A 27,500-nucleotide genomic window follows, 5' to 3' on the forward strand; every position below is an offset into this window, starting at 1 on the left:
GGGGAAAAAGACCAGGTAGAGAAAAAACAGGGCTCGGGGTGGTTGTGGGGAACACAGCCCCAGCACATCTCCCTGGGGTCACTGGGCAGGGATGCAGGGTGCGGGTGCTGCTCCGCAGGCACCTCGCCGCCACCCAGAGTAGCTTCTGGATGTGAGCTGGCCCAGAGAGGTGTCATCCAGGGGAGCTGTGTGCCAGGCCCTGGGGCACCCCAGCTGGCAGAGGTGGTCCTTGGGGTCTGGGATGTGCAGCAGCTACTGGAGACCCCCAACTTGCCCTGCAGCACTGGGGCAGGAGGGCAGCAGCTGCTGTCCCCTGGGGTTGCTGTTCTGGGATGCTCCTGCCCCTCCTCCTCCTCTGCCCCTGGGGACCCCACTTTAGCGGTGGGCAAGGTTTTCCCCCAACGTGTGATTACCGGAGGATGGCGCAACAGTGGGACCTCCTGCTGACACCAGGGGAAGCGTGCCTGCATGTTCCCAGGGCATGATGTGGCCCCTGGGGCTGGATCCTACCCCTTTCCAAATCCATGGTGGCAAGTGCCAAGTCGCAGTTAAACCGTGCTCGCCACCAGCAGTACGGATGTTGTTGGCAGTCGTGCTGAGCTGCTGGTCTGCAGCAGGGCCTGATCCGACCACCGCCACCACGTCAAACGATGTCTCCTGACTTCTTGGGCTTTGAATTAGGCCTGAGCGTGAAAGGCAGGAGCAGCACCCTGCTGAAGTAAGTGATTAGTTTTGCAACTGATAGCTAGTCCTAAAGGGGCAGGCTGATGGTGGCGTTAGTGCCAAAGAACGCAGCAAGGTAGAAGCTGCGGAAAATAGATGCAAACTGGGGTGTTTGAAGCACAAACGTGTGTAGAAAAACGTAAGGAACTGAAGAGAGTTGTGCCTCTTTGATAAAATATTCTTGCAAACCCCTTGGCTCCCCAGAAGTTAAAATGATGTGCATTCCTGTCCTGTTCTCTTTGCTGTCTTTTGCTTGCTTACATCAGGAAGAAAAATGAGAGTGGTAGTTTGTCGCGTGATCTCGGTGATGTAAAGGAGCTTCCCTGGAAGGATGTTAGATCAGACACTTCAGATTTGCCAGGAGACGTGGGCAAATCCTGTTGTAGTGAGATTTGAGTTTTTAAATACCTTGTATTTATAGGCAGACAGTTTTATGTGTTGGAGATCTCCGAGCGTCTGGGCAGGGCACGCAGGGAGGAAGGTCTGATGCCAGAGCTATGAGGGAGGACCGGTGCATGGCTGGGACTCGGCTGGGGAGGCTGCGGTGGCACGGGTGGAAACCATGGCCCAGCCTGCGAAAAGTGGTGTCAGCTCTCATGTTTTTCGGGAACAGTGGAAAAATACCGAGATTTATTCCAACATTCTGCTGTAGGGACTGTTTATCTCTCTTCATTTATGCATGTAACTCCCAGTGACACTAAATGGACCCCTAAGGCCCTGTTGGTCCTATCCTGCATTTATGATGTATGCCACATTCACATGGAGGCCTGTGAAGGGTGTCCCGCACGGCTGCTGGGCTGGCTTTGTCCTGTCATTGAGCCTCTTTCCCTGCCTGTGTATCTCTCTGTCCCTGCATCTCTGATGTGCCTAGGGTGAGAGAAGCTATGCCACGGCATTTCAAGAGGCCCTCAAAAAGCAGCTGATAGGGAATAATTATTTAAACACGACACCTCATTCCATCAGAAAGGGTACACTGTTTACAGAGGGCCCAAGCCTTGTCCTCTTGAGATTAGCAGGGGTTTTGTCATTTGAGTTTAACCGGAATGGGATGTGGTGCTACGAGCCTCACGATGAAGCCTCTGCAGCCTCAGTATTTGGTGGAAAGTCCCATTGTAAGAACAAGTCCATGCTCAAGCATCTGTTTTCCCTTGCTGTATATTAGATTTCCATCTGTAACCTGCAGAAATCCTTCTGGCCTCCACTTACCAATGGGACGAGAGATTGCTTTTTCCCTTTAATGTCTGTAATTTGTTTCAAGGAATGAGCTACATAAGCGTGTTTAAGAATGAACAAAAATTGTGCCCTTCTGCCCCAGTTATGTCTCGATAGTAGTTTTATTTTACCATCCTCTTTCTGAAGGCCTTTGGGGTTTCTTCTTCGGGGGTAGAGGTGTGCCTGGGGAACAGGTTCACTCGCTGAGCTGAGCGCAACCGCATGGCAGTGTTACTCTGGGAGGCTTCACCGTGATAAATTGGTCTGTAGGGGTTCACGGTGCAATTTTTTAATGCCAGCGAGTGTATTAGACACTGGTAAACTGGCTCAATTTGACCTAAGTGGAACTATCTTAATTTGTTTCCATGCAGCTTGCTGCCTGTACCTTTAAAATATCTGCTTTACAGAGTCAGTGTCAAATGTGTTGGAATAATATTAGCACAGGTAAGTAAAATACCTTTTTATAAGGCTTTAAATCATTTCTGCTACAGTTTAATGTGTAAAGCTACAGATTTTCCCAATTTGTTCGTAAGGTTATGTATCACAGACCTTAAATCATTTAAGGTTTTAAACCTGAGGGGTTCACTCACAGTCATGAACTGGAAAGCAGATTGCAAGAGACATTGACATGCTGATCAATGACACGAAGCCTCCAAACAAATCAGTACAGGACTTTAAGAGATGAAGCCTTACTGTGTTCTGTCTGTCATCAGAATTTATAAAGCATCTTAGTGAAAGCCCCTTGAGAATCATTCCTAGAATTTTGCAAGTCATGAGCGTGTATGTAAAATCTGAATTTTTTTTTTAAACACAAGTAGCCTTGTAATAGCATAGTGAAAATGTAGTCTATGATGTCGGCGTAGGAGTACTAAGCACCTGTTTAGCACGGTAACAGTTTTGAAACCTAACAGTTTATTATCTTCTTTGTTTCTATTTCTTGGCTTTCTTACATTGAATGAGCTGCAAGTAAACACTGAAAAGGTATATCTTGAGGTTTTAAGACAACAACAACAGCAGAAATTCCAGACAAACAAGCTGTCACTGTTTTTAGACACTATGCAACTGAAAATGTTGGGTGGGACCTATGTTTATATGTAACAGTCCAGGAATTTGCTTTTCCCATGTGTCCAAATATCGTAACCAAAATTCACTTATTTGGATTCTAAAATGATATGGCCCGCTATAAATGGGACCTGAATCCTATCTAGATATGATTTCATATTTGGGAAGACGAAATCTGATGACAAGGGTGTTTTTTAACCATTTACAAAAGGTTTTTGTTCTCTCCAGCCAACACTGTAGGTGCTTGGCTTGACTGCCCATTGGTTTGCGTCTCGTGTAGCTGGGTATACCTGTGGGAGATGGGGTACCAGATTGGAGTAATGGCTTGTACATGCTCACCACCCATTAAGCTCAATACTGTAAAATATGTAATGAGAAGATAGGCTTTGCCTTTCGGGGCTTATAATTCAAGTATAAAACCAGAGGCAATTGGCATGTAAAAGAAAACTAGGCATGAGGAGAGAGCAAAAAAGAAATGTGTTCCTACACGTGAGAAACAGTGGTGATGGCAAACCAGATGTCTGCTGTTGAATTGTTGGCAGGTAACTGTGGAAATGTGAGTTATAAAGGAGGGGTTTGAAGCTTTTACTGGGGTAATTCTCCTATGTCAGAGAAGGTGTATGGCAGAATTATCACTTGGAAAACATTTCAAAGTGTGTGATAAAGACTGGTTCAATCTGCAAGCGAGGGGGGGAGGAGGGGGAATCAGGAAAAATTGTGGTAGACCATCAAAGTGAAAATAAGTAGCCTGTGTTTGATGTGGTGGAGAAACCAGAGGAGTAAGAAGAGGAGGTGGCACAAAGTGGGACATTCAGCAGCAGCATTTTGCATTGGATATAATCAGGACAAGGTGGAGTCTGGAGAGATCTTGGAGGATACATGAAAAGTGTTGTATTGGTATTGCACTCATGGAGGGCTGTGCTGCTTAGTAGTGAACTCCTAATTTGCAGAATTATTTAATATTGTTTTCATCATCAATAGGAGTCCTCAAGATTGTTTATCCTTCAAGTCAACAAATGGCATTGCCCAGCAGTGTGGTCCTGTGGGTGCTGACCAATTTAAACCAAATGCAGTAAAATGGCCAAGCTCTTAATTATTTCCCACAGAAATGAAGGATGCAATTCTGTACACACTGACTACTCCAGCCCGCCGCTGGGGGTCTGTGGAGAAGTCAGTGCTTCTCTGGGAAATTAGCGTTGGTAAGGTGAAGCCCTAAGGCTGTGGTGCTTGAACTGGGGTTTCAGAGCCAGAGCCTGCTGTATGAAATAGTTTGGTTGATGTAGATGTACAAAGTGTATCATTTGGAAGTGACCTTTAATTTCATTTGCTAGACATGCATAGGAATAAACACAGTTAGAAGTCTCAGTCATAAATTCTTCAGATTATAGCTTCAGTCAAATGAACTTTATTTTGCTCTAAGAATGCCCTTTGTTTTTGTTTCTATTTTGCTTACTAATGTAATGGCCCTAAATTCACTACTGACAAATATCTTGGAAGTATTCTGGCTTGGCTTTTACTGCTGGCTCTTATCTCTTTTAAGTAGGGTTTATTAGATGAGATCATCTACAAAGGACTTATTTCTGTTATAAAATGGAATTAAAAAAAAGTAAAAATACAATTAGTAGCTGTTCTCTTTTTGCTCAGTTTGAAAGATTAGAATATCAATGTCAAAGAGAATATCTGGGTTTCTGGAGTATGCTATGCAACTTTTGTTTTATCCTGTTTTGTCCTCTTTTGCTGCACTGTCTAGGGGAAAGGATCAGAAGAATTTCATTCTGTTCCTCAGCCTTATCTTGAGGAGAGGTTTTCCCTCTCAAAACAATCCAGAACTGAAAGAACTCTTCAGTTCCCAAAATGAAATGACCACCAAACATGTACATTATGAAGGCTTAAAAAATAAAAGGTGTTAATCCCATTAATATTCCAATTCTTAGTACTCTCTGCTGCTCTGTAGATTGTCTGCTTGAGGTGGCGTTGTAATATTTTAACATAAATATCTGGTTCAAACACTGAGTTTTGACATATTAAATTTTTCACAGGTTTTATTTTTACAGTTGTGACCTTCAGTACCTATCCCGTGTCTTTTAAGAATTTCCTCAGCCAGGGAACAGATTCGTTGGTTTAAGAGTAACTGGTAAGAATACTTACTTATATTGTTCTCATAACATTTTCTTCTGCTTATGGATCTGAGTTTTTAGGTTTGTTTTTCCATATTCAAAAGATACATAAAAGTGAGGTACCTAAATTAGATTTAAAAATCTGTTATCACATGTTTTTTTACATCTTCAAAAATATTGTGTTTATGTCTTTAGCAAAACTTTTTCTGTAGTTTTTTCAGGGTGTAGTGAGCTACAAATAGATTTTTCAAGAAAAAATTCTGCTTGGTAAAATCATGAACATTCATCTTACGTAGTTGATATGTAATAACTGTGTAAGACATGAATCATCATTTATTACTTTATCAACAGACTGCTGATTTTAAAAAACATCCATGACACTCATGATTAAATTCATTTTATCACTTTTTGTTGTTGTTTTTTCCATAAGTTCAATAGAACATCTCATGCATATTATTAAGAACCATATTCTGTTGTATATTAGTATGAGAACACCACCCATGAAAATCAGTGGGTGGAGGGGTGTACTACACTGTATATGTGATTTTTCCTCTGAGCTATTCCAGTGCAGTAGAAGAAAAGCTCCTGTAAAGTCTGAGAAATCAGATTGGTGTGGAAATCAGTGTGAAATCAGAATTGGGTTATTTGGCCCCCAGTTTGAAATAAAAGTGTAGCTTCCTAGGAAATAACCAATAATTAATTCTATATTCTACATGCGTTAATTGATTCTTAAATCAAAGTTTCTGATAGCTTCTGCTCCCAAATCAAATTCTTATGTTATTTCTTTATTATAATTGTTATACTGGATTGTCCACTCATTTTTACATCTTGTGAATCAGTAGAAACTGTGTGATTCAGAGGAATTGTGCTGATTTATAGCTGATGTAAGTGAAAGGAAATTCAGGCATATTAAAGCTTCAGTACTGCAAATGCATAAGCAGGTATTGAATTACTGATGCTAATGGAATTACTCACGTGAGTAAAGTTAAGCATAGATGTAAGTGTTTTCAGGATTGATGTCTGTACTTAGGAATTTATATCATTTAAGAATATGGCTCAATTTTTAAAACTTACTAATTGAATGTGAGCTACTGGATTTTATTCTAGACAATTGACTCAAAAAGAATTACAGTGACTTGATTCTAGAATAATTCCATCAACTTCAGAGAAGATATGTGGATTTTTTAATGCTGTAAATAAGGATGTAATCTGACCAATTCACTTCACTGAGCCCTACTAATATCAAGAAACACTTGCTAGAGTAAAGGAGGAGCACAGTACTGGACAATTAGTAATACAAATGGTTTCAATCAAATGGTTAAATAGCTCAGCAAAGACGTGGTTCATTTTGTAATAGCATTTGGAATCCAAATAAAGCCATCTGAAAGATGTGCTGTTTGTTGTGATGTTAATGCAGAAAACAGAAAACTCTCAACATGTCTGGAATTTCAGGGGGGTGTCATGAAGCCATTATAGGTTAAAAAAAAAAAACAACAAAAAAAAACCAAAGAAAAAATTCCAAGCCCCCAAACTTAAAATATGCATGCAGAAGCTCATACTCGATTCTAATTAACAAAGCTTACCTTTCTCTTGACCATACCCCTTAGAGGTCATCATGTAAACTATTTAAATTGATAGTAATGTTATGCACCACGAAATTAATTTTACATTGTATACAGTTTTTATTGTGACTTTATCTTGTTTCAAAAGTGCTTACTTTCTGATTTTGTGGATATTACTGACTGGATTACTTTTATTTTGGTTTTTACACAACAGTTATATTAGAAATTTGCTGTTTTATTCTTACCTTCTTAGTAAAAATCCTTTTATCACACAATGGGTAATTTATATCCATTACCAGCCCTTTCAATCCTTTTCAGTGGTGCTGTCAGTGCCTTTGGCACAGTAATGATTAATGTGATCTAATAATAGTGTGCCATTATATTACCTTAGTAAAACATGTACCAACATCCTATTCAGATCTACCAAATTCATAGCTTCCTATAATATTTTTGTTGAAAGACAGGATTACTATTTTTCAAAGCTGAATTTTTTTTTTTGCCTTTAACATATTTAATGAAATTCACAATTCTTTGCCATGGTAATCTTCGTGCATGCATTTGGGCTTGATGGGTGAATTTTATATCATTCTGCATTATTATGATTTGTTAGGCAAATTGTTTGACGTGTAAAGAGAGATATGCATTACATTGTTTTGTTTTGTTAAGGGTGCATTTTAAGCATTCAGTACCTTCTGATTATTCTGCTGTATTTATCATAGGGGGTATATTTAGATTGTAGTATGCAAGAATAAGCATTTGGGCTAGAATATCTCTTTCTTTTTCTGCATCCTAACCCAGATACTACCACATACTACAGAAGGCCAGCTCTGTGCTCCTCCGCCCAGCAGTACCAGTTTTGGTTGCAGTTGCTTTGCTGGTGCTCTTTCTTTGGCATTTCCTTGCTTTTTTTGCCAGTAGAAACATGCAGAATGGTGCCCAACTGTGAGCTGGAAACAGGGATCGTGCGGTGCTATGTCTGTGGTTTTCAATCCAAGGTACATACATTTGAAAACCAAATTTGTACAAATCTACCCTATATTTGATGTTCAACCAGATATAGCATTGCTTGACCCCAAACTCTAGTTGTCAGGTAGTATCAGTTCACCCTAGAAGCAGAGAAAGTATCCAGAGGACACATTTTTGGCAACAAAAAATGTTGGTGCTCATAAAAATGTTGGAGTTGTGTATGTATGACTGCCTTCCAGTCATTCCAGTTACATACCTCATACAGCGTGGGAGTTTGCTGCTGCTCTTGCACTGAGCACCTATTCCCTCAGTCCTCTGCAACAGGAGGGACTTTAGTCATGGCACTCTTTCTAGTCTTGGGTTCATCTCTTTAATAATGCTCCTAATCAGCATGGCTGAAGAGTTTGGATAACACTGCATCTTTGCAAAGCATCTTAAATCTTCATCAGCCAAAGATGTCATTATTGCAGTCAGGGAGTCACATACTTAACACTGTTGCAGTAAAACCGAAATGAAACAGCATGTCCACACTTTAACTCTACTTTGTGATGTTCTGTTAAATATATACTCTTAATGTTTCAGCATATCACAATAAATAATGAATGAGAAAAATATTTTAATCTTGTCAATACTGGCACTGTCTAAAAACAAGGAAAGTGTGTGTATGCATTTATGTGGATTCCTTATTTGATTTAGGCTAAGTGATACAGCTGTAACATGATTTGAAATATGCAATCAATGTAAACGAAGAAAAATATTTTGAATGCAGCATATAAACTGTGTGGCTCTTTAGACGTATTTTTAGGAAAAGAAAAAAAGATGATGATTGTCATACCATATAACAATAATACTACTACTGGAAATATATGCAGCAGCTTTATTTTCTGCCATGGTAAAGACAATCTTAAGCCTTGGTCATTTAAATCAAAGACCTTCTCATCTCTTCCACATAGCTGATACTTCATGACATAACAAGAAATGGGGTGGTGGTGGTGGTGCAGAAATAAAGCCTGAAATCTTGGTTTAACATTGTATTCAAAAGGTTTAAAGTTCAGAAAGATGCTTCCCTGTTTTAACTAATAAATAATTATTTATGAAACAGAAAAACCTTTTATAAAGAGCTCTCCAAAATCAGTTTACTAATGGAGATATAATTTGCTAAAGCTCTAACAGAGCTGTACTGGTCTTGAATTAGAGATGCCTTAGGTTGCACTGTAAGTCACTGGACTGTCTGTTGTGCAGATTGCGTTATATCTTACTGCTTTATTACTCATGGATCCTACAGTTACACTAGTCAGGACCAAGCCTGAATGAAAAATGGTGGCTTTCTTTTTTTGGCTAAGAACAGAATGGTCAGCAATATGTTTCTCCCTCATCTCTCTACATGCAACTCAAAATAGATGTAGCAGACTGCAGGATAGACTTTTCCATGGTCTGAAGCATTTTCAGGGCCTCATTGGTAGTTTCTTATGTTGTTCCTTTCAATGGGAAATTATTATACTAAGCGTATGAGGCACCAGGTTCCTTAGGGTAGTTTTATGTCTTTTTATTTGGTAAAGTAGGATTGGAAGTCAGTGAATTGACCAGCAAAGGATTATTTCATCTGTACATCTTTCCACCTTCATTCTGATGGCTTTTATGTGTCATCTCTGGGAGTATGGCTGGTTAGAAGAGGGAGAAGATGATCCTGATGAAGCTGTGCAAGCTGTTTAAACGAGACCATTACAGTTCACTTCTCTTGTTTAGGTTCCTATCCACACTGCTGTACTGTGATCCTTAACACACTTTGGGTGGGTTAGGAAGTGGCTCCTTTTGTGTGACTGAAAGAAAGGCCTCCCAGTAAGCAGAGGAAGAAAAATAAAATAAAATTTAAAAATCTTGGCCTAATTCTTGGAAGACAGAAAAGCACAAGAGGGAAGTAGTTTTGGCTTTTAGGGCTAATTTTATCTCTTGTGAGGCCATCAGGTCAATGAGTAGAAGTGGCAACCGGTAATTCTTCGGTTATATTACTAGCCACTGAATTACTGTGTGACTTTAGTAATGAAACATAAATGTTCTCTCTGTTCCCCAGTGGGCATAATACCATTTACCTGTCTCAAAAATGCTTTGTAATTTAATTAACACTTGGAGTGCTCTTTGAGATCCTTAGATAAAAGCAGGCAAAATGAGTCAATTGTTACAGAAATCCCAATTTATCCCCATTTAAAAAAAATTACACTTTGTCTTGACTTTTTCAAACCTCAAATAATGTTTGATAGGAGTTTTGGGCTTTGTTCTTACTGGTCCTTAGAGTCACTTATTCTTAGTGATTTGCATAGGCGCAGGGTAGGTATTACTTTTCTGTTCAACAGAGTATTTTGGTGGATCATAAATTACCAGTCCCTGTGCTGGGAATCTGTTTCTGAGAGAAGCATACATTTTCAGAGGAGAATTTGAGTTGTGCTAGAGAAGTTCTGTATTATTCTCCAACATATACTCTTTATTGTTTTAGGGGAAAGATTTCTTAATTTTTAGTTGTGTGCTTGGTCTTTGTTTCATCAAGTATGCCAGTATCTTGCTGATAAATTACACATGACTGTACTATTGTAACTACAGCTATTCAACAGTCATGTATAATTACCACATCCTGTCATGGCCAGATCACTGATCAATGACCAAACCAAGTATTTCCTTTGTATAGACAATCCCTGTCTGTAAGTACGCACTGATCTACCTTTGGACTGATTCAAATATTTAATTGTACACACACTTCTGTTTGAATATATACTTTGTAAGCCAGCTGAGATGTGTAGTTAAGCAGCTGATATTTTTGCATTCTTCTCTGACTTCCAGTAAAGAACTTCCATTAAGACAAGCAGGAACTCTTGCAGCAAGTAAGCTGCAACTTCAACCCATCCATGCTTTCTATTCTGTTTTGGAAACAGCCAGATCTCTCTCCATCTCTCAAATTGTAACCCCCACCTCTTTGCTCCCAGGCACCCAATTAATTCTTCACTTTTTCCTTAGCAGCTGAATGCATGCATGTGGGGTTTGCTGCCTACCACTCAACTTTCTTTTCAGAGACTATGGAAACAGCACACACATACCTGGATACAGCTGGGCTCAAAGTAAGGTTCTTGGCAAAAATGTCTATGTTCACATATTTTCCCCCTTTTAATCTACTTTCCGCCACTATCTAACTACTCAAAAGGAATTTAAACACTCTTTTAGATAAGCAGATAATCTCAACAAGCATCTTACAGCTAGCAAAAATGTTGCACACCTGTTTGTACACAGCCTTGATGAAATATCTCTGTTATGCTAAGCAAGTCTGCCATTCCCTTCTGGTATGAAAAATGCCATTATCTTGAAGTTTTAAGTTGTACTATTTGTGTAATAGCACATAATAGCACCTACAAGGGAGTTTATATCTTTCTTATTCTTCCCTTCATCTCCTCTAGCAGTTGTTTTAGAAGAACCCTTTTGGTCTTACCTTGATAATTTAAATGCCCAGTCTGATGCAGTTTTGACTGAAACTGAGGGCTGTCTTTCAGCTTTCATGGAAATGTGGGAAGGCCAGAATAGCTCAAGTGATCTGCCACTGCTTTTCAGATATTTTAGAGTAACACATGCTCCGTTTAACAGAAGTTGTTAATATTTTTTTCTGACTCTATAGCTGACTTTCTTTCCTCCCCTATAAATGTCACTTTTATTGCATCTTATTTTTTACCATATCTTCCCACAAAAGATTTGGAGGAACGGTGGAGTAGGAGATGTCTGTGAATTTCATACTTTTGCACAGCTGTAGTGACAGGTAACAGTGCTGGGAAGAAGTGCAAATGTGCAGTAGCAATGTGGACATCTGTACATGTGTAAAGGACTTCCTGAGAGTAGCTTGCTTTGAGAACAGGTGATGAAAGTGTGCAACCATAATGCTCAGTCAAAAAGCGGTAAGCTTCTCTCCCTTTCTACCTCATGGTCTTCCTCTGGAATATTACATTTTTACCAAAAGTGTGGCTGCATAAAAATAGAGCACATCTTAACTCTCTTAATAGTGATCTCAAGTGTTGCTTTGAATGGACATTATCCTGTGAGCAGAACACTGGAGGAAAATTCTTGTGTTCCTTTTCTTTTCTGTGGGTAACTGCACATTGCATAGCTGACCAAATATACCAAGGCTATGGAAAAAGAGAAAATGGCAAGATGACTATTTCCCCAAAACAGTAAACACACATTGCAGCCTGGCTTCTTATTTGAGAATGCAAGATTTTACTTTTTGAATAACTACTGTATTTTAACAATAGGCATCAAGTGGTTGCTATGTGATACACAACAGTGTTTTTCATGAACTTTTGGCTGCTGAATAAGCCCAGCAAATATGGGTTCTTACCCTTTTAGTTTTCTGGGTCAATTCATTTTCCACAAAGGAGAGAATGATAATTTGAGTTGTAGGCAGAGAATGTTTTCTTCACATGGTAGGAAAGATGAAAGCTGGTTTTATTTGATTTCTTTTTAAATTAAAAATTATAATTCTTTATAGAGTTACAAATAATTATCTTATTACTAAAGACATCCTGTAAGCTTGTTACAGAGTCTTTGTCTGTAAAATAATTGCTGATTGTCACTGCAAACTAAAAGTGGGGGAAAAGGAGGGGAAACATAGAAATATAACTATACGTGTAACATGTATGTGTGGAAATTATTATTATTATTTTAAAAACATGATTTAATTAGTCCAAAAGTAAAGACCTAGGTAAATGCTTTTTGTTTGTTAGGTGATGCCGGCCAATTATATAAAGGTGTTTTCTGAACTGCTGTTCTCCTCTCTAAATGCTCAGCCCTTTCCTGCTTATGGGTCAGAGAGGACAGTGTCTATCAGATTTAGTTGGCTTCCTGATGGGACACCACATTGAGGATGCTTTTAAGTTCTTATCTCCTGTTCTTCTGTTGTTGGAATCCCATGGAGCAGGATTTCTGAAAACTGTGGATTTAAAATCTGCGTGAGAGCAGGGGCTGGCACTCGATAATGCAGGGGAGGGATAGGTGAGGTGGCAGAAAAGCAGGCAGATGTCAACAGCTGGTGGGAACACCACTCTGATGCATAGGGTTAATGGCAGCTTATGTGGGGGGAGGAGGACTCCAGAAGGAGGGATGAAGGAAGGGGTTTGGGACAGGGGGAGGAAGGGCATTCAAGTTATGCAAAGGAAGGGACAGAAATTATCTCTGGCTGTGCAAACGTATATGAGAATGTGTAACTGTCTTAAGTTTCTCAATGCTAACGATCTCATTTGATTTTAATTAGCTTCTGGAATAAGTGTACTGTGGGGGCTTATTCAGGAAGGCTTTGGGGCAGGAAAAAGGGTGCTTGGCTGGGAGGAGAGTGAAAGTTGGGAGAGGGATGTTGAGGAAAGATTCACTGTATTGAAAGACAAAGAGTTTTGGGCAGGGTGAACAAGGAGATATTGGTTAAGGATTCAAGGGCCACTGAGATAGGATGGGCAGAAGCTTATCATGCTTTTCTGCTAGGTGTTTCTAAGCCAAGACCTATCCTACGCCGTATCAGATATGTGGGAGCCCGTGTTAGTCTCGACCAAATTAACAGAGAATATCATCTATGTGGCAAGTTCAACGAGGCTTTGGAGGGGTGGGTGGACAAACCATTGATGTACTACTTGCCACTGTTGGTGTTATACTGGATTTGGTTACTTCAAGGAAAGTACAGTTGTAATTACTCTTCCTTTTGCCAGCTATGTGTGAAAGCAGCCATCAGTGCTCATCCATACACTGAAGTGCCACAATGAGATGTGTTTTAAAATGAGAAAGATGTACAAATTTCACCCAAGTATTCTGGCCGTTCATTATCTAAGGCTCTTTTCTTAGTCCCTCACCATGCTGCCGAAACACTGCTTGTTTTAACAAGCTCCAGAAAGGCTTCATTTCCTGCCATCTTTCCTCTAATCTGAACATAACTTCACTGAATTATCAGAGTGGCTGTAGTGCTCCATTTATGTAATATACATAATTCCATTAGATTGAATAAATTTACGCTAATTTTTACCAAGTACCTCTGCTGAGGTTTGTGTTGTTATTGCTTTGTTTTTTCTTGGACATAGTCAAGCTATTTCTGCGTATAGTTGTTGTGGCAAAGATTGTGTGTCTTTATCAGCCAGCAAAGTGTGAGTGGTTCACCTTTCTTAAAGTATTTCCTTACAAAGAAGAATGAAAGAAGTTACAATATATCCCAGGTCACTGTGTCCTGACAATCTTCAGAAAATTCTCTGCTTCTCTCCCCGCTTGCCCAATTCCCTTGTCTTAAAAGTACCTATTGCCTCTTTTTGGTTAGGTCCATTCCAAATCCAGTTTTGAGGGACATACCTATTCTCTTTGGTATCAAACACTGCAAACCTGCTCCCCTCCCCTCCCCCCCCCCCCCCCCCCAAGTTGATAATAGGGATTGCTTGCTCAAATAGAAAGGAAAATTCATGGATGACATTTTTATTTTATTTTTTTCTTAGATGTTCCATGTAAAGCACTTATCATTGGGCTAATTTTCCCTCTCAAAGTCATATCAGACACAAAGCTGTCTTCAGGGCTATTTCTTCTAGTTCACTGGACAGCTGTTCTGCCTGAAAAGAAAGAAAAGATCGTATATCAATCAAAGACTTCAGGAGAATCCTTGTGTTCTTTAACTAATAGGAAAATCCTAACTGTGAGTTCTTGATCTTCTGACTTTTGCTTTTTCAGTTTGGAGAACTGCACTGATATATTTTGCAAGAGTATCTGTTGGGTTTATTTTTTTTAATGTTTCTTTTGTGTGTCGTCTTGATGCTTGGAGGGTGTTACAAACTCATCTTCGTTGGTGACAGGCATATCATAAGCAGACAGTTTTCTTACCTCTCTGACTTGATTGATCCTCTTCTGAATGTCACTATGGGCAGAAATTAGCGCGACTTAGCAGAAGCAAGGTTGTCATCTTTGCTCTGCTGGTGCCGAACTAGTGATTTCCAGTGGAAAAAGACTAAAGGACTGAAGGATGTGCCCAAGCTGCAGCCTTCTTAACTGCTACCAATGTCTGTATTTACTCATCATTCTGCATTTCTGTAATGCCATTACACTGAAATAACTAACAGGTAATAAATTCCTTTTTTTTGTTAATTCTTTTATTACTAATTATGCTTTTACCTTAGTCTGTGATGCTAATTTAAAGAAGATTTGAAGTACATTAAAAATTCCTTGCCTTTAAAAAAAATATTCAGAATACTTTATACAATTTACTAAATGGTGTGTATATACAGTAGCAGAATAGAGTTTAGCATGTGTCCTTTCACCTGTAAGTGTGGGTGAAACACATAAGTGAACTTTGATGCTACCATTTTAGCCTAGCAGTGATTACCTTCCAGAATGGAAACCACATCCCTCATACAGGGTTTTCTGGCCTCATTATGGTGTGTGTTGAGTGTTAGAGGATGTTTGCACAGCACAGAGCCACACTGTGCACATAGACTGGAACCAAGCTGAAGGCTGACCTAGAGACACAGTAGCCCAAGGGAGCTATCAAGCTAACCTGGACATTTTTGCACAAGGAGGAAAAAAAAAAAAAAAACCCAACACAAAACTGACCTCCAAGAAGATTTTTGGTTGGTGCTCTTCAAAGACATTGTTAGCAGTCTGTTACATCTTCATGCTATGTTAGTATTTGATGGTATGTTCAGAGCCCAGTCAATTCTATGTGGGGCTCAGCAATATACAGATATGCAGTGTTTCGATGTGTTTTGCTGAAAGAGACCTTCTGTTCTCTAAGCTGGCAGACCTCGACTTTGGTAAGGCTTTGCAAGGGCTGCCTGGCCTGATTACTTTATGTAGGATTGCAAGCAAAATTAAGGCATGATGCAGCTAATTCTGCAGTGAAAAAGAGGTATGAGAAAGGAAAGATGTGCCAGTATAATTGCAGTAAATTCTTGTATTTACATATGCTGAAAGTTGTCCTGATCCAGAATTTCCTGAAGCAAATGAATTTATTGATTTTTAGCAGATCTTGGATCATATCGCTTGCCATATGGGATCAGAATATTCGGCCATCAAGTGCCACTGATTATGACCAGGAGCAGAAGATGTAGAGGAAGAGGCAAGAAACTTGTGATCAGTCATTGTAGAATAAGCTCTCCTTAAGGATGTTGTAATTATAAGCAGGACACATGGCCAATGTGTACAATGCAATAGCTCCAAATTAAGAGAAAACAATGGGGATGATTTAATTCTCTTTTGCTTTGAAATAAAAAAAGATCAGTTTTATTTAATCAATAGACTCTAGGGTTTGATGTATGGATGAAAACTTACAATCAGTGGAATAATATTTCTGGTTAAGCACTTCTCATCAGGAACTTGTTTGACCTGTGAGCTGCTTCATTTTTTAAACTTAGATATCTCTATTATAGAACTTCTAAAGATTGCTACAGTGCCAGCATGGGGACTGTGTGTGTGTGTTTTAATACGGATGCATCTTGTAGGAAAGGAGATAAACCTTCTTTGTACACAGACACATACATGATTTATCAAACATATTGTATTACTCTGTCTTTACAGTAAAACGTACAGTGGATGTGAATTACTCTATCTGTGTAGGATTAGAAACTCTGATGTTCTGTCTTGTATTCAAGAAGAGGATTACTCTGCAGATAACGTGCAGATAATTTACTTTTAGTGAGGCATTGCAGCTTAAGGACAGCAGAATCAACTTTCTTGAGGTAAAAGGAATAGGAATTGGCATGGAACAATATAGTGTAGTGGACCACTTATTGGAATTTCAAGATGACATCAGAAATTTATCATTGTATATTTATTGAACAGTCATTTTTTCCATCATCCTAAAATTACCTTTTCATAAAAAAAAAAAAAAAAATCTGTTGTAAGTGCCGAGTACCTTGAAATTCACCAATTTTATTGCATGTATGATTGGCAGCATTAAATACCAACGGTTCATTTAAATATGAAACATCTGTACATTATTATTTAGGGATTTTTCATCTGTTGATTTTAGAAATGAAGATTTTATGAGTCTGTGCATGCATAGTTGTGTATTAGTTATATACAAAAGCAGTCAGTAGTGAAAGCATAGTCCTAAAATATACTGTACATGGTTTTGTGATTAAGGTAGGAAATGCACAGCGTATGAAGAAATACAATATGCATTGCATTTGATTTTAGGTGTGGCAGCAGCAATTATGATTTCATAACAGTGGGAGTAACATGACAGTTCAAAAGCACAGTGAGAAGATTATGGTTTTTTTGTACACAGCAATGTAAATTCTTAAAATAACAATGTAGTTTTTACATTTCTCACTGGATATCAGGATAATCCAATTTAGAACAATCTATTCTCAACAGGTATGGTAAAAATAGATATATCATTCTGGAGCGTGGTATAATACATTAATTTTTATGAGTGAGTTATGAAGATGTACAACTCAGGACCTAGGATAAACATCATATTCCTTAATTAATCCATTACACTATGGCACATATGTGCCACTTTTATTACCTTAAAATGAAAAATGTGAGAGAAAAAAAAAAAGCTGCTTTTTTTTTCTGTATTAGAAAACCTTTCTTCTAAAATCATAAAAATGTAAAATCTAATGCACCAAACACTATTAATGAGTTAGACATCTAAATTCCTTGAAGACTTGTAAGATAAAGAGCCATCATCTTCTGGTAATCACATTCAAATACAGTCTTTAGCTCAAATGTTTTATAGCTTATGGATGCAGTTCGTACATGTTTAAATGAATCCAGACCACTTAAATTCCAGCTAGAGAATGCAGGTGAATCTGTTTGAACAATAATATAGGGACAGTAGTGGAAAATGAATGAAGAAAAAGAATATCTGCCCCTTTAATATCTCAAAATGCAGTATTATAGATGCATATAGTTTCTGAAGCTGCCCACACAGGTCTACAATGGACCTTTTTCTCTTCTGGGTCTTATTACAGCTTTCAGCCAAGATTCTTCCTTCTGGCACATCTTAGATCCCCAGCAAATATGGTGCATTTGTTTAAAAATACGAAACTTGTAATTTCTAGAGGAAGGGTGGCAAAGTGTCCACTTTGGCTTGACTCCACTAGCCTCAGTTTAGGAGTTGTTCCCGTTCGCTCTGAGTATGGGTGGGTGTCACGTTTTAACTGCAGAGTTTTATTTACAGATGGGGATGAATATTAGTCTTGTAATTATAAATACTTTTGCATTTACAGTAAAGGATCTACAAGAGCTTTTGTCATCCATTGGTTAAAGAATTAAACCTCACCACAGTTCAGCCAGCTAGGTAAGTTGTATTAGCGCTACAGGTCAGAGTAACTGCGGTTTGGGAAGGTGGGGTGATTTTCTTAACATCTGTCACTGGCAGAGCTGTTCGGGGCACATCTTGGAACTGACTCCAGATCTCCATCACTTCCTGGTCTATTACTTCCCTTCAACACAGTGTATCTACCTGATTATCAAATATGCAAACTTTTTTTCCAAAATGTGGTATTTCATCTCGTATTTATTTACTAGAGGTAGGTGCTGAAACAATTACTTGCAGCTTGCCTACTACATTGTACCAGAATTTCCTAATATCAAACTTACAAGTTTATGAATGTTTTGTGTGCCCAAGAGCAAATGATCTTTAAGATATCTATGTGAATACATTTTAATGTGATTTTAGAATGTTAGGCTATCTGTCACGATCTGTCATTTCTAAAATCTGATACTAATAGAATTTAGTATTTGTTGTTTTACATTAAAATAAGAATAGGCATAAGACAACATAAACCAAAACACTATTAATGAAGAAATCAAATTAGAGATTATTGTGTATTGAAGACATTAAATTTAATATAAATTAGCACAATACAAAGAAATATGTTTTTCTGCTATCTCAGCATTAGAAGAATAGCACTGCTTTTCTCCATATGTCTGTGTCACCAGGTTGTTATTTCTTTTGTTTCGTCATATAATAGAATGTGTTGAGACATATTATCCTCAACTTGTGTAACAGCCTACAAATACTGATTGCAGTTGGAGCTTGTTATGGAAAAGTATTGCCCTGTGGATTGAGAAAATGACCAACAGCGGACTATAATCTATGAAGCTGAGAGTAAAATTGCCAACTAGAGGTCATTTTTCAAACCAAGGGGCAATAGTTTTCTACTATAAACTGAATATTACAGTCAGTATATGTTTTATTAAACCATTTCAGAAACTTGGGAGCAGTTTCATTTAAACTTCTTGCTTGATGTGGCTCAGAGAACAGGCCCAGGGCAGCTCACAAAGAGGCCTGCCATAGTCTCTATAATAAATATTCTGTATACTCAGTAATTATGAAGGCTTTAGGGCCTTAATGGTGAATGGCCATATCCTGCCACCATTCTGCATCCTTAGCAGCAATTGAAGTCATTAAGATTTGTGTATAGAAATTGGTGCAGGCTGCTGTTTCTCACTGTAATACTATGACAAACTAGGGCCAAACTATATAGAAAAGCCAATTATGGCTATTACAGTCTAAAAGATTAAAAGGAAAACACCTTTTCCCTTCTCCATACTCTTTCATTGTTTCTCTTTCCTACTGAAGTATGTAGACAATGGATCTCTTTATTGGCACTCATATGGGGGTGATTGCCTAGTGCCTTAGTCAATAAGAGGATTTCCATTCTGGAATAACAGAAATAACAACAACAACATGCATGGACAAAGTGAAACCTTTATCTTCCTCCTTTAACACACCTTTGCATATCCATAAAGAGTTCTGCCATCCTGTGCCTGGGGAACAGAGGTGCTTTCTGCAGTCATTGCTCTATTTGAGTGACTTTTACTGTTAGTAGATGGTCGGTACAAAATCCTCAGTGGACTTCAGGTTTTAGAGTGATGCGGAGTTCTAGCCTCTCTGCAAAACAAGGGGACAAAGAAAAATGAGAAAGACCGTAGTGGTTTGGGCAGAAGGGAGCCAAATAAAATCTTTCACCTTTTCCTTGAGAATCCCTGTTGGAAGCGTTTTGTTTAGAGCTCCTTGTGGGACTTCTCCTTAACTGCTTTTGTAAACTTTGATGTCAACTTGTTATCTACCTTGCAGGATTTCTAATTTTCTATTTTGGGAAAAGCTCACAGACTGATCCTGGTTTCATGGCATAAACATGTAACAGTCCAATACTACTATGTTGTCAACAGTAAACATATTTAAGTTGCTACATGCCCAAGTTGCAAGTTCACTTGTCACAATTACGCATGTAAATTGTGCATTCACGTAACTATAATTAGAAATTTCTATCTGCACTTGCCAGATTAATGCAGTTACAGCTGTAGCATGGGCAAATTAGGTGCAGAATTTGTTTTTGCACTTCAAGTTTTTAAAAACCAAACCTTACATCCATATGTGTGTATATATTATACAGACACAGACATAATTTTCTAATGGCCATAATTTTAAAGGTCTACATAAAACTTCGCCACCTTCAGTAAGGGTGATGGATTAGAATAATAAAAATTGGAGCAGCAAAAGGCCTGTTATACATCTAGTCCATCTTCTTGACATTGCAGGATTGTTCCCTACAGGGTATTTGCTAATAACTTTGTCCAGAGCAAGTATAAAGGTCCCAAGCAGTGAAGTTCCCCCTAAAGTTTCACAGATATAATTCAAAGGATATTTTTCTGACACTTTATCTTAAATTGATCAGTTTACCCTTCAGGGACTTCATAACTTCAGGGACCTGTCCTACGTGTATCTCCTTGGTACTTCCATACTTCTAAATATTTGCAGAAAGTTGCCATAAATTACTTTGGTATTGACCATGCCCTTTTCTCTCATCCTCTACCTGACACTGTGTCACTAGGCAGATGGTGGGGTTTTTCCCCAAAACACTCTTGTAGATCAAAAGACTGTGCTAAGTGAAGATCATACTATTAATTTAGTTTTGCATATATTGCATAATATATACACACTTTCTCTATATGATTATGTATCTAGTCTGCGTTCATTTCTAGGAGGATGTTGTTTAGACGTCTGTCTGATTGTATTGAGCACTGTACAAACATATAACTAATCTCATTTTTAGCAATGCTTAGCTCCAAGTTGAGAGTGTAGAAATATAGGGTTATTAGTTTCTAGAACATTTTTATTACGCGCTTTCTATTTTGATTGACAACTATTAGTATTTTAAGATGACAGAACTAAAACTTATGCTGCCAGATAGCATCAAATATAATGTAGGCTAAGTAAACAGAAGCATGTGAGCAGGATAATATTTATTGTATAGTTAGATAGCAATGTGGTAAGAGACTAGAGAGAGAATTTCTCCAAGAAGGGTATTTGATATTTTACACTCTTTAGAAATACAAACATATGACTGAACTTTGCACCCTGTTTCCTCAGGGTAGCATGCAGGTTTATTGTCTATCCTGGCTGGGTTGTTCTCAAAAGCTTCCATTCTTCATCTCCTTCCTTTCTTTCAAATTGCCTGTGAAGGAGAGGAGGAGAAGATCCCTCTGAGATGAATTTTATAACTCTTCTGCTTTACCATTTGATGGTTTGCCTTGCAGCTCCAGCCAAAATTTGTATGAAGCTCTTCCTATCTAGTCCTTTTCCCAGAGACCTTGACTGTCCACGTAGATGAAGGTCTGGAAGGGCAAGAGGCACAGTCAGGAGAAGTGTTGTGCAATAGGAGATTTATGAGGAGGAAGGTGGAGCCACTGTGACCAAGTCAGGTTGCAGTTTCTCATTTGGCAAAAAATCAATAATAAATTTAACTGAGTAAATAATTATTTTGTCTCCAGAACAAAAAGAATAGTTACTGTGAAGTATGTGCAAATTTCCCATATATTTCTAGTGAATATTTAATATAAAGCAATTAGAGGCGGGGCAAGAATTACATATAGCTTTTAAAAATCAACGAATAAAGAGACAGTTCACCCACCTAAAATTCAAGTTAAAAGGAAGAAGCTGGAATGTTCAGAACCTGGTTGAGAAAGTTGTGCTTATGTCTGTGTGCGTCGACTGCCATGCTGGAGCAAGGCCTGGCTTTAGCATGGGGCAGCAGCGATGTGCATCTTCTGAAAACACCAATACAAACTAAGTTAATGAAGGTGTGAATTCTTGTGCTATGTGAACAAGTAAATTGAAAGACAAAATTGGCAGTAATCAAAAAGTAGGAAGACTTTGGGCTCTCTTTTTTTAAAAATAAATTAATTTCAGCTTGCATCCTTTTCAGCAAAAAAGTACTCGGCTTAGTGTTGCAGAAGGTTTGTCAGGCACAGAATATATTAGGCAGAAGTACCTGGTTTAGCTTGTGTAGTGAAAGGAATAAAGCTGTGTTAATCTGGTGTTCTGCTTGTGCTAACTTTTCCTATTTTAGACCTAACTTACTCTTTCAATGAAGTATCATGCGTACCTTTCTTTAGTGGAAGAAATTCTAAGAAGCAGCTCTTCAAATTATTCTCAATTCAGGGTTTTTTAAACACATGACCAAGAATGACTGCTTGTGTCTTTGTACAGCAGCATCAACACAAGTAGCTGTAAAATCACAAGATAATATCATTAAGCAGTTGTTTTTGGCAAACTCAGATTAACTGGAGAAAAGAAGGAGAATCACTGGGATTGATACATTACTCTCTTGGGAAAGTGATTTTTTCCAGTCATTGAGACAAAAAGTATCCCAAGTGTGGGGTGTTTTTATTTTTCCCTGAGCATGCCTTTACTTAGAGTGCCTGACTTGTAATGGGGCTGTTAGGCAGCACTTTTAAACAGTTGCAGTTTCTAGCTGCAATTACAATGTCTTTAAACACAAAATTACGTTAAAAAAACCAAACCAAACAAACCAAAATCAAAACCCAACTGATCACATAGCATTTATTATGAACTGTTTGGTCAAGTTCAGCATTCGTTCCTTAAATATAGTACCTCATACTTTATTGTTGGAAGATTCTCTTTTGGATTATAACCTCTTCTTCTCTCTTAAGTGTAAGTGGTTGACTGCTGCAGCATTCATCCCATGCACCTTTTGTATTTGCTTCAGCTTTTCATTCCTTGAAAGTGGTTTTCCTATTGACTTGTGCTTGGCATCAGGCTGATGCCATAAAAAAAAAATACCAGTCTTAAAATGCGTATTATGAATCTTGATTGGTGAGAGCACTGAAGGTGCTTGTGGAAGTGCAATTTGTGAATAGTAGTTCTTGTCGATCAAGACGATGTGCCATTGTGTCTGACGTACTTGTAAATTGTTATCAATTCCGTTACCAATTTATGTCTAATCCCGTCTTGTCCATCTGTGATGCTCACGGTTCATCTCTTTTGGGCATTAATATTCACGTTTAAGAATGATACATCTAGTGACTGGTCTCACTTTGAGGGAACAGTGCCATGTTATGATGGAATAAAGTGTCACGATGTCTTGGGTAAATAAACCAATCAGCACAGGAAGAGAAAAAAACTTCATCTGGCAGGAAAGAAAATGGAGAGGAAACGCTGTGGCCCATGATTGCTATTGAAAATGAAGGCACGACCCAGTAGAGTAAAAACGAAGAAATGTGCCATCTGCATCACATTTGTAGTTAGAGTCATGGTGCTTATAAGGGGGTTGGAATTGTATTAAATGCCCTTCAGGTAACCTTTCTGGATTTTGCAGCCACAGTTCCTGTAAAGTCCTCTAGTATAGTCCAGTAGACAGCCCAGTGCAAATTATAATGCTTTGTTCTGAGATTCAGGAAGAATTGTGTCAGAGATGTTACTCAAAAGGACCTCTACTACAGACTTTGATCATCAGGGTCAGGATTTCAATGCCAGTACTGTTTCCATTTGATCATCTTTGTCTCCTGTAACTTAAATCCTATCCTCAAATGCTTGCTTAGGGATGGCATTGATATTCGATGGGAGCTGCAAATGCATCAGAGATTAGATGGAAAATATGTATATAATGTATCTGTGTATTGTATGTGGCAGCTAGGCATAGTAATGGAGTAATGCTTTAATATATACAGTATCTTTATTATACAGTCAAGTGGAAAAAAGTGGATGTTTCTATTTATCAGTTGTTTTTTTGTCTTGGGTGTTTCTATCTTTGACTGATACAAATATTTTGGAATCTAAACATATCTCCACAATACTGTTGTGTCTTTGTTCTCGATTTCTTTCATCTTAACTTATCAACACAGTATATGAGCCATTTTATCCTACAGTGTGATCATCATCCTAGTGTGTATTTGCTCATTAATGTCAGGTTAAGATCTAAAGAAATATGAAAGTAGGAGTGAAATTTTTTTTTTTTTGTACTAATTTTTTTATACTAATAATGATGGAAATAGGAAAACTACTAGTACTGTGGCTTTGGGGAAAAAAAAAGTTTACACATTTTCCTGCAAGTTCTTTACTGCTTCCAGTCTTGAGTTGGCTTAAATATTAGTACTCAAACATGACCTTAAACCAAAAACTTTGACCAAGTCTTTCTTTGTAGTGGGGAGTAATTGTTCTGGTATTTATTGAAACAATTGAAATATCCTGATGAAATAGCCCTTAAAAACAAACGTATATGAAATGCACATTTTATCTTTGTATTTTTTCACTGAACAGATTTCTTTTTTTCACCCATGTCCATTGCATAAGTTCATGAACAGTTGGTAAGGTCTGTTTTTTATATACCTGATATTCATAGTGAAGAAATTTTGAAAAGAGAAAGTACCAATGGAAAAATCTAAGACCTAATAATTTAAAAAAAAATATTTTGGTTGCTAACAGGACATGCATTTGTTAAATGAGCCTTCCCTCCCCCTCCCCCCCCCAAAGTTAGCCTAGAAGTATTTTGAGACAGTTTTTGTCTTTTTTAGAAAAAAAACCATTAAAACATTTTTCTGGTTTAAACTGAAATTTTCCTTGAAGGGTACAGACAGAAGGGGAAAGGGATGTGTGAGTAGGTCAGGGAGACCACAATTTACACTTTAGGGTTTGGGTGTTTTGTCTAACTTAAGGTGTTGAAAATTCTCACAGTTGGCGCCCACTCCTCTCCACTAACTAAAAAGGAGCAGAATTGTGCTAGTCCTGGTCATATGCATCAAAAAATGTCCAAGTAGCAGCATAGGGTGGGTGATTTGGGGAGCATTAGGACACGAGTGAGGCTAACCCACAGTAGGTCCCGTGGGGAGTGACGGGGCACTGATCCTTGAGCTGAGAATGAGGGTCAGAGAATGTTTCCCAGTTGAGCAAAACCCTGAAGCACAAGGGGAACTTGATGTGTGCGAGTTGTTTCAGGGAGGACAGTTGCATGCTGAAGGCATTAGGTGGACCAATCTTGTTCAGACCTGGTCTTCGCATCCCCCCCTGCCCCTTCATTTCAACCGTCCAACCATTTACACTGCTTATTTTTATTCTTCAGAATTGCTCTTTCCTTTTTTTGGGGACAGACCACCACCCACAAACTCACAAAAAAGAATAGTTAAGAACATGTTTTGTCTTGAAAATTTTTAATTTGATTGACATGATTTCTAACATATATGTTTTCTGAAGTTTTCAGGGGAAACTATGCAAATATTTTGATGGAGTTGAAATGCCTAGTTTACATTCGCTGTTTTTAGATCATTATGCTATATTGTAATACAGCATATTAAAACAGATATGACAGAATTTAAGGATAGTGTTTTGACTTTTCTAAGGTAAACATTTCCATATTGCAATGTCAGTTTTGGCCTGTTTTGGGTTGGAAGCAAATTTTCTGCTGAAAGCTTCATTTTTAACAGATCTACCTATGATAATGATTTTAGCAGCTACGGCTCTTTCATTTCAGTCCTTTCTGAGAATCACCATGTCGGCCTCTACTTGTTGCTTTATTATTTTTAGGAGCTGTCAGATTTCAGTCCTCTTCAGACTCTTTCCCCAATAGCAGGAGGCACAGAGGTCTTGTTTCTTTTTTTCTGCATTCAGAACATGAGACACAAAGAAGCCCGCAGTCTAGTTACTGAGCTAGGTTTATTGCAGTAAGTTGGCATTGTAGGGCACATTCTTCCCAACATCTTGAAGCTTTTAGCAAGTCTTTTCTCTTATTTGAAAACTGACACAGTTTGGCTTCTGTTTATGAAGGAGTCACAGTCCTGCAACACTGACTTGTGTTTTCCTAACCCTATTCTAGTGTGCTTTCAGTAATGCAGCAATCCCTTGTGAAACCTTGCAGCTTTATTTACAACATCAAGTTGGGTTTTTTAAGGGGCAAACTATACCTCTCAGTAAATGCAGACCCATATTTAAGTCAACTTTAGCAGTAGGCAGTCCTTTAATTTGTGTAAAACTTGTGGCAGAAAAGCTCCAGAAAAGTACAAGAAAAGGAGATCTAAGGCAACTTTTTAAAATTTTTGTACAATCCTGTTTATGTCTACATTCTAAGTTTAGTTTATAATAATATTATTTATTATAATAATGTGTTAAGACTTGCTGGATTTCTCAGCCTTGTGGATCAAAGGCCGTCTTTATTGACAGGCATTGTCAATGCAAACTTTCCCAGATTAGCCAAATACTTTATTTCAAGGGACTGACCTTCCAGCCTTGGCACGAACACTCTAAGAATATCAATTTAGTAATCAGTTAAGGTAGTACTAACTTTTTCAGTGACAATTTGTGTCTTTTTCTATGCTTAGTACTGTATGAGGCAAACAAACTTTTTGCCCAGTCAGTCTGCGTGGCATAATCTGTCTCCCTGGAAATAACACCACCGTTTCTCCGAGAACAATTTTTTTTTTATTTTTTTTTTTAAGATTGTTGACATCTGCTTGATTTATGATTAAAATGATCTTAATTGAAATATTTCAAATAATTTTTCTGAGCAGTTCAAAGTTCCATATACTCTCCCAGTTTTCTGTAGTGTGTAGCAAGACCTCTTTGTTCAAATGTAGCCCTCTGAGTGGTTAAGAGGAATGATGTGGTAAACGTACTCAGAGAGGGCCTAAAATAGCCAAGTGGGACTGTGCTCTCGCTTCCTTGCTTTGAGCCAGCCCTTCAACTAGGACAAATAAGACTAGTAAATAGCAGACTGGCAGCTGACACCATCTCCAGCCTTGTCCTCAGTGCTGTGTGCACTCCCAGAGAAGATCCCTGATGGCCTTTGGTACCACTAAACATCCTGTGCTCATGGCCTTGGGTGGGAGCCACTGGGATCACCCAGTGTATCTCAAATTTCAGGAAGCTAGCCAAGGCTCAGCACAGGCTGTGGGGGCTATGTAGACCTGGAACCTGGGTACATGGCAAACCCAAGGTGGGCATCCAGGAAAGGAAAAGAACTTTGATGTGGTGCAGCGGTGCTGCTGGGTGGGCCGGGTAGGAGCTGCTTTCATGAGTGAGCCTGGTTTGGGTAGCATCTAATGTGAAAACTAAGATGGTGGTTTTGGAGTGTCTTGTGGAGATGGGAGGAAACAGAGGGAAGCGATCCACCTTGCATTTGGAAAGAGGGGTGAGGACCAGTCAGGAGATTCACAGACAAGGGTTGTCAGTCTCTTAAAATTAGTGCAGACGAGGAAGGAAGAAGGGTAAAGCCTCTTCTGCTTCCCTTGTTTGCCTCAAGAAATCATTAAATCATCTCCCCTACAAACAGCCCCGCCCCCCCCCCCCCAGATGTTTATGTGTTTTCAAGGGAAGAAAAGATTTCACCAGCGTTAGACATTTGACCAGCATTTAGGTATAAGTAAAGATGTTAAAATTGGAGGAGAGGGAGTGGAAACCAGCAGGTTAATAAGTGGGAGAAAAGGCAGGATAAGTAGGAAAGAAAGGCAAAAATCAGGCTAAGAGTTATGACAGTACAACCCAACAGCTCCAAAGAACAAACAGACATCTGGGAGCATCTCTATTTCCAGGCTGGCTTTAAAAACAAACAAACAAACGAAAAAA

At 38.5% G+C, this 27,500-nt stretch overlaps 1 protein-coding gene across 10 annotated transcripts in view; it reads left to right on the plus strand.

Annotated features, from left to right (window-relative positions):
- Window positions 1–27,500, plus strand: part of ZNF536 (zinc finger protein 536) — a 354,101-nt gene that overhangs the window by 50,494 nt on the left and 276,107 nt on the right. For 8 of the 10 annotated variants that reach the window (XM_049806413.1, XM_049806411.1, XM_049806421.1 and 5 more), the window contains exons 2-3: window positions 5,037–5,131; window positions 17,866–17,936. The exons of 1 other annotated variant lie outside the window; for it this stretch is intronic. The gene's annotated coding sequence lies outside the window, so the exon portion shown is untranslated. The remainder of the gene's footprint in view (window positions 1–5,036; window positions 5,132–17,865; window positions 17,937–27,500) is intronic. One more of the 10 variants, XM_049806416.1, reaches the window with a different exon arrangement.

This window comes from Accipiter gentilis, chromosome 7 (genome assembly GCF_929443795.1).
Source record: "Accipiter gentilis chromosome 7, bAccGen1.1, whole genome shotgun sequence".
Lineage (NCBI taxonomy): Eukaryota > Metazoa > Chordata > Aves > Accipitriformes > Accipitridae > Astur > Astur gentilis.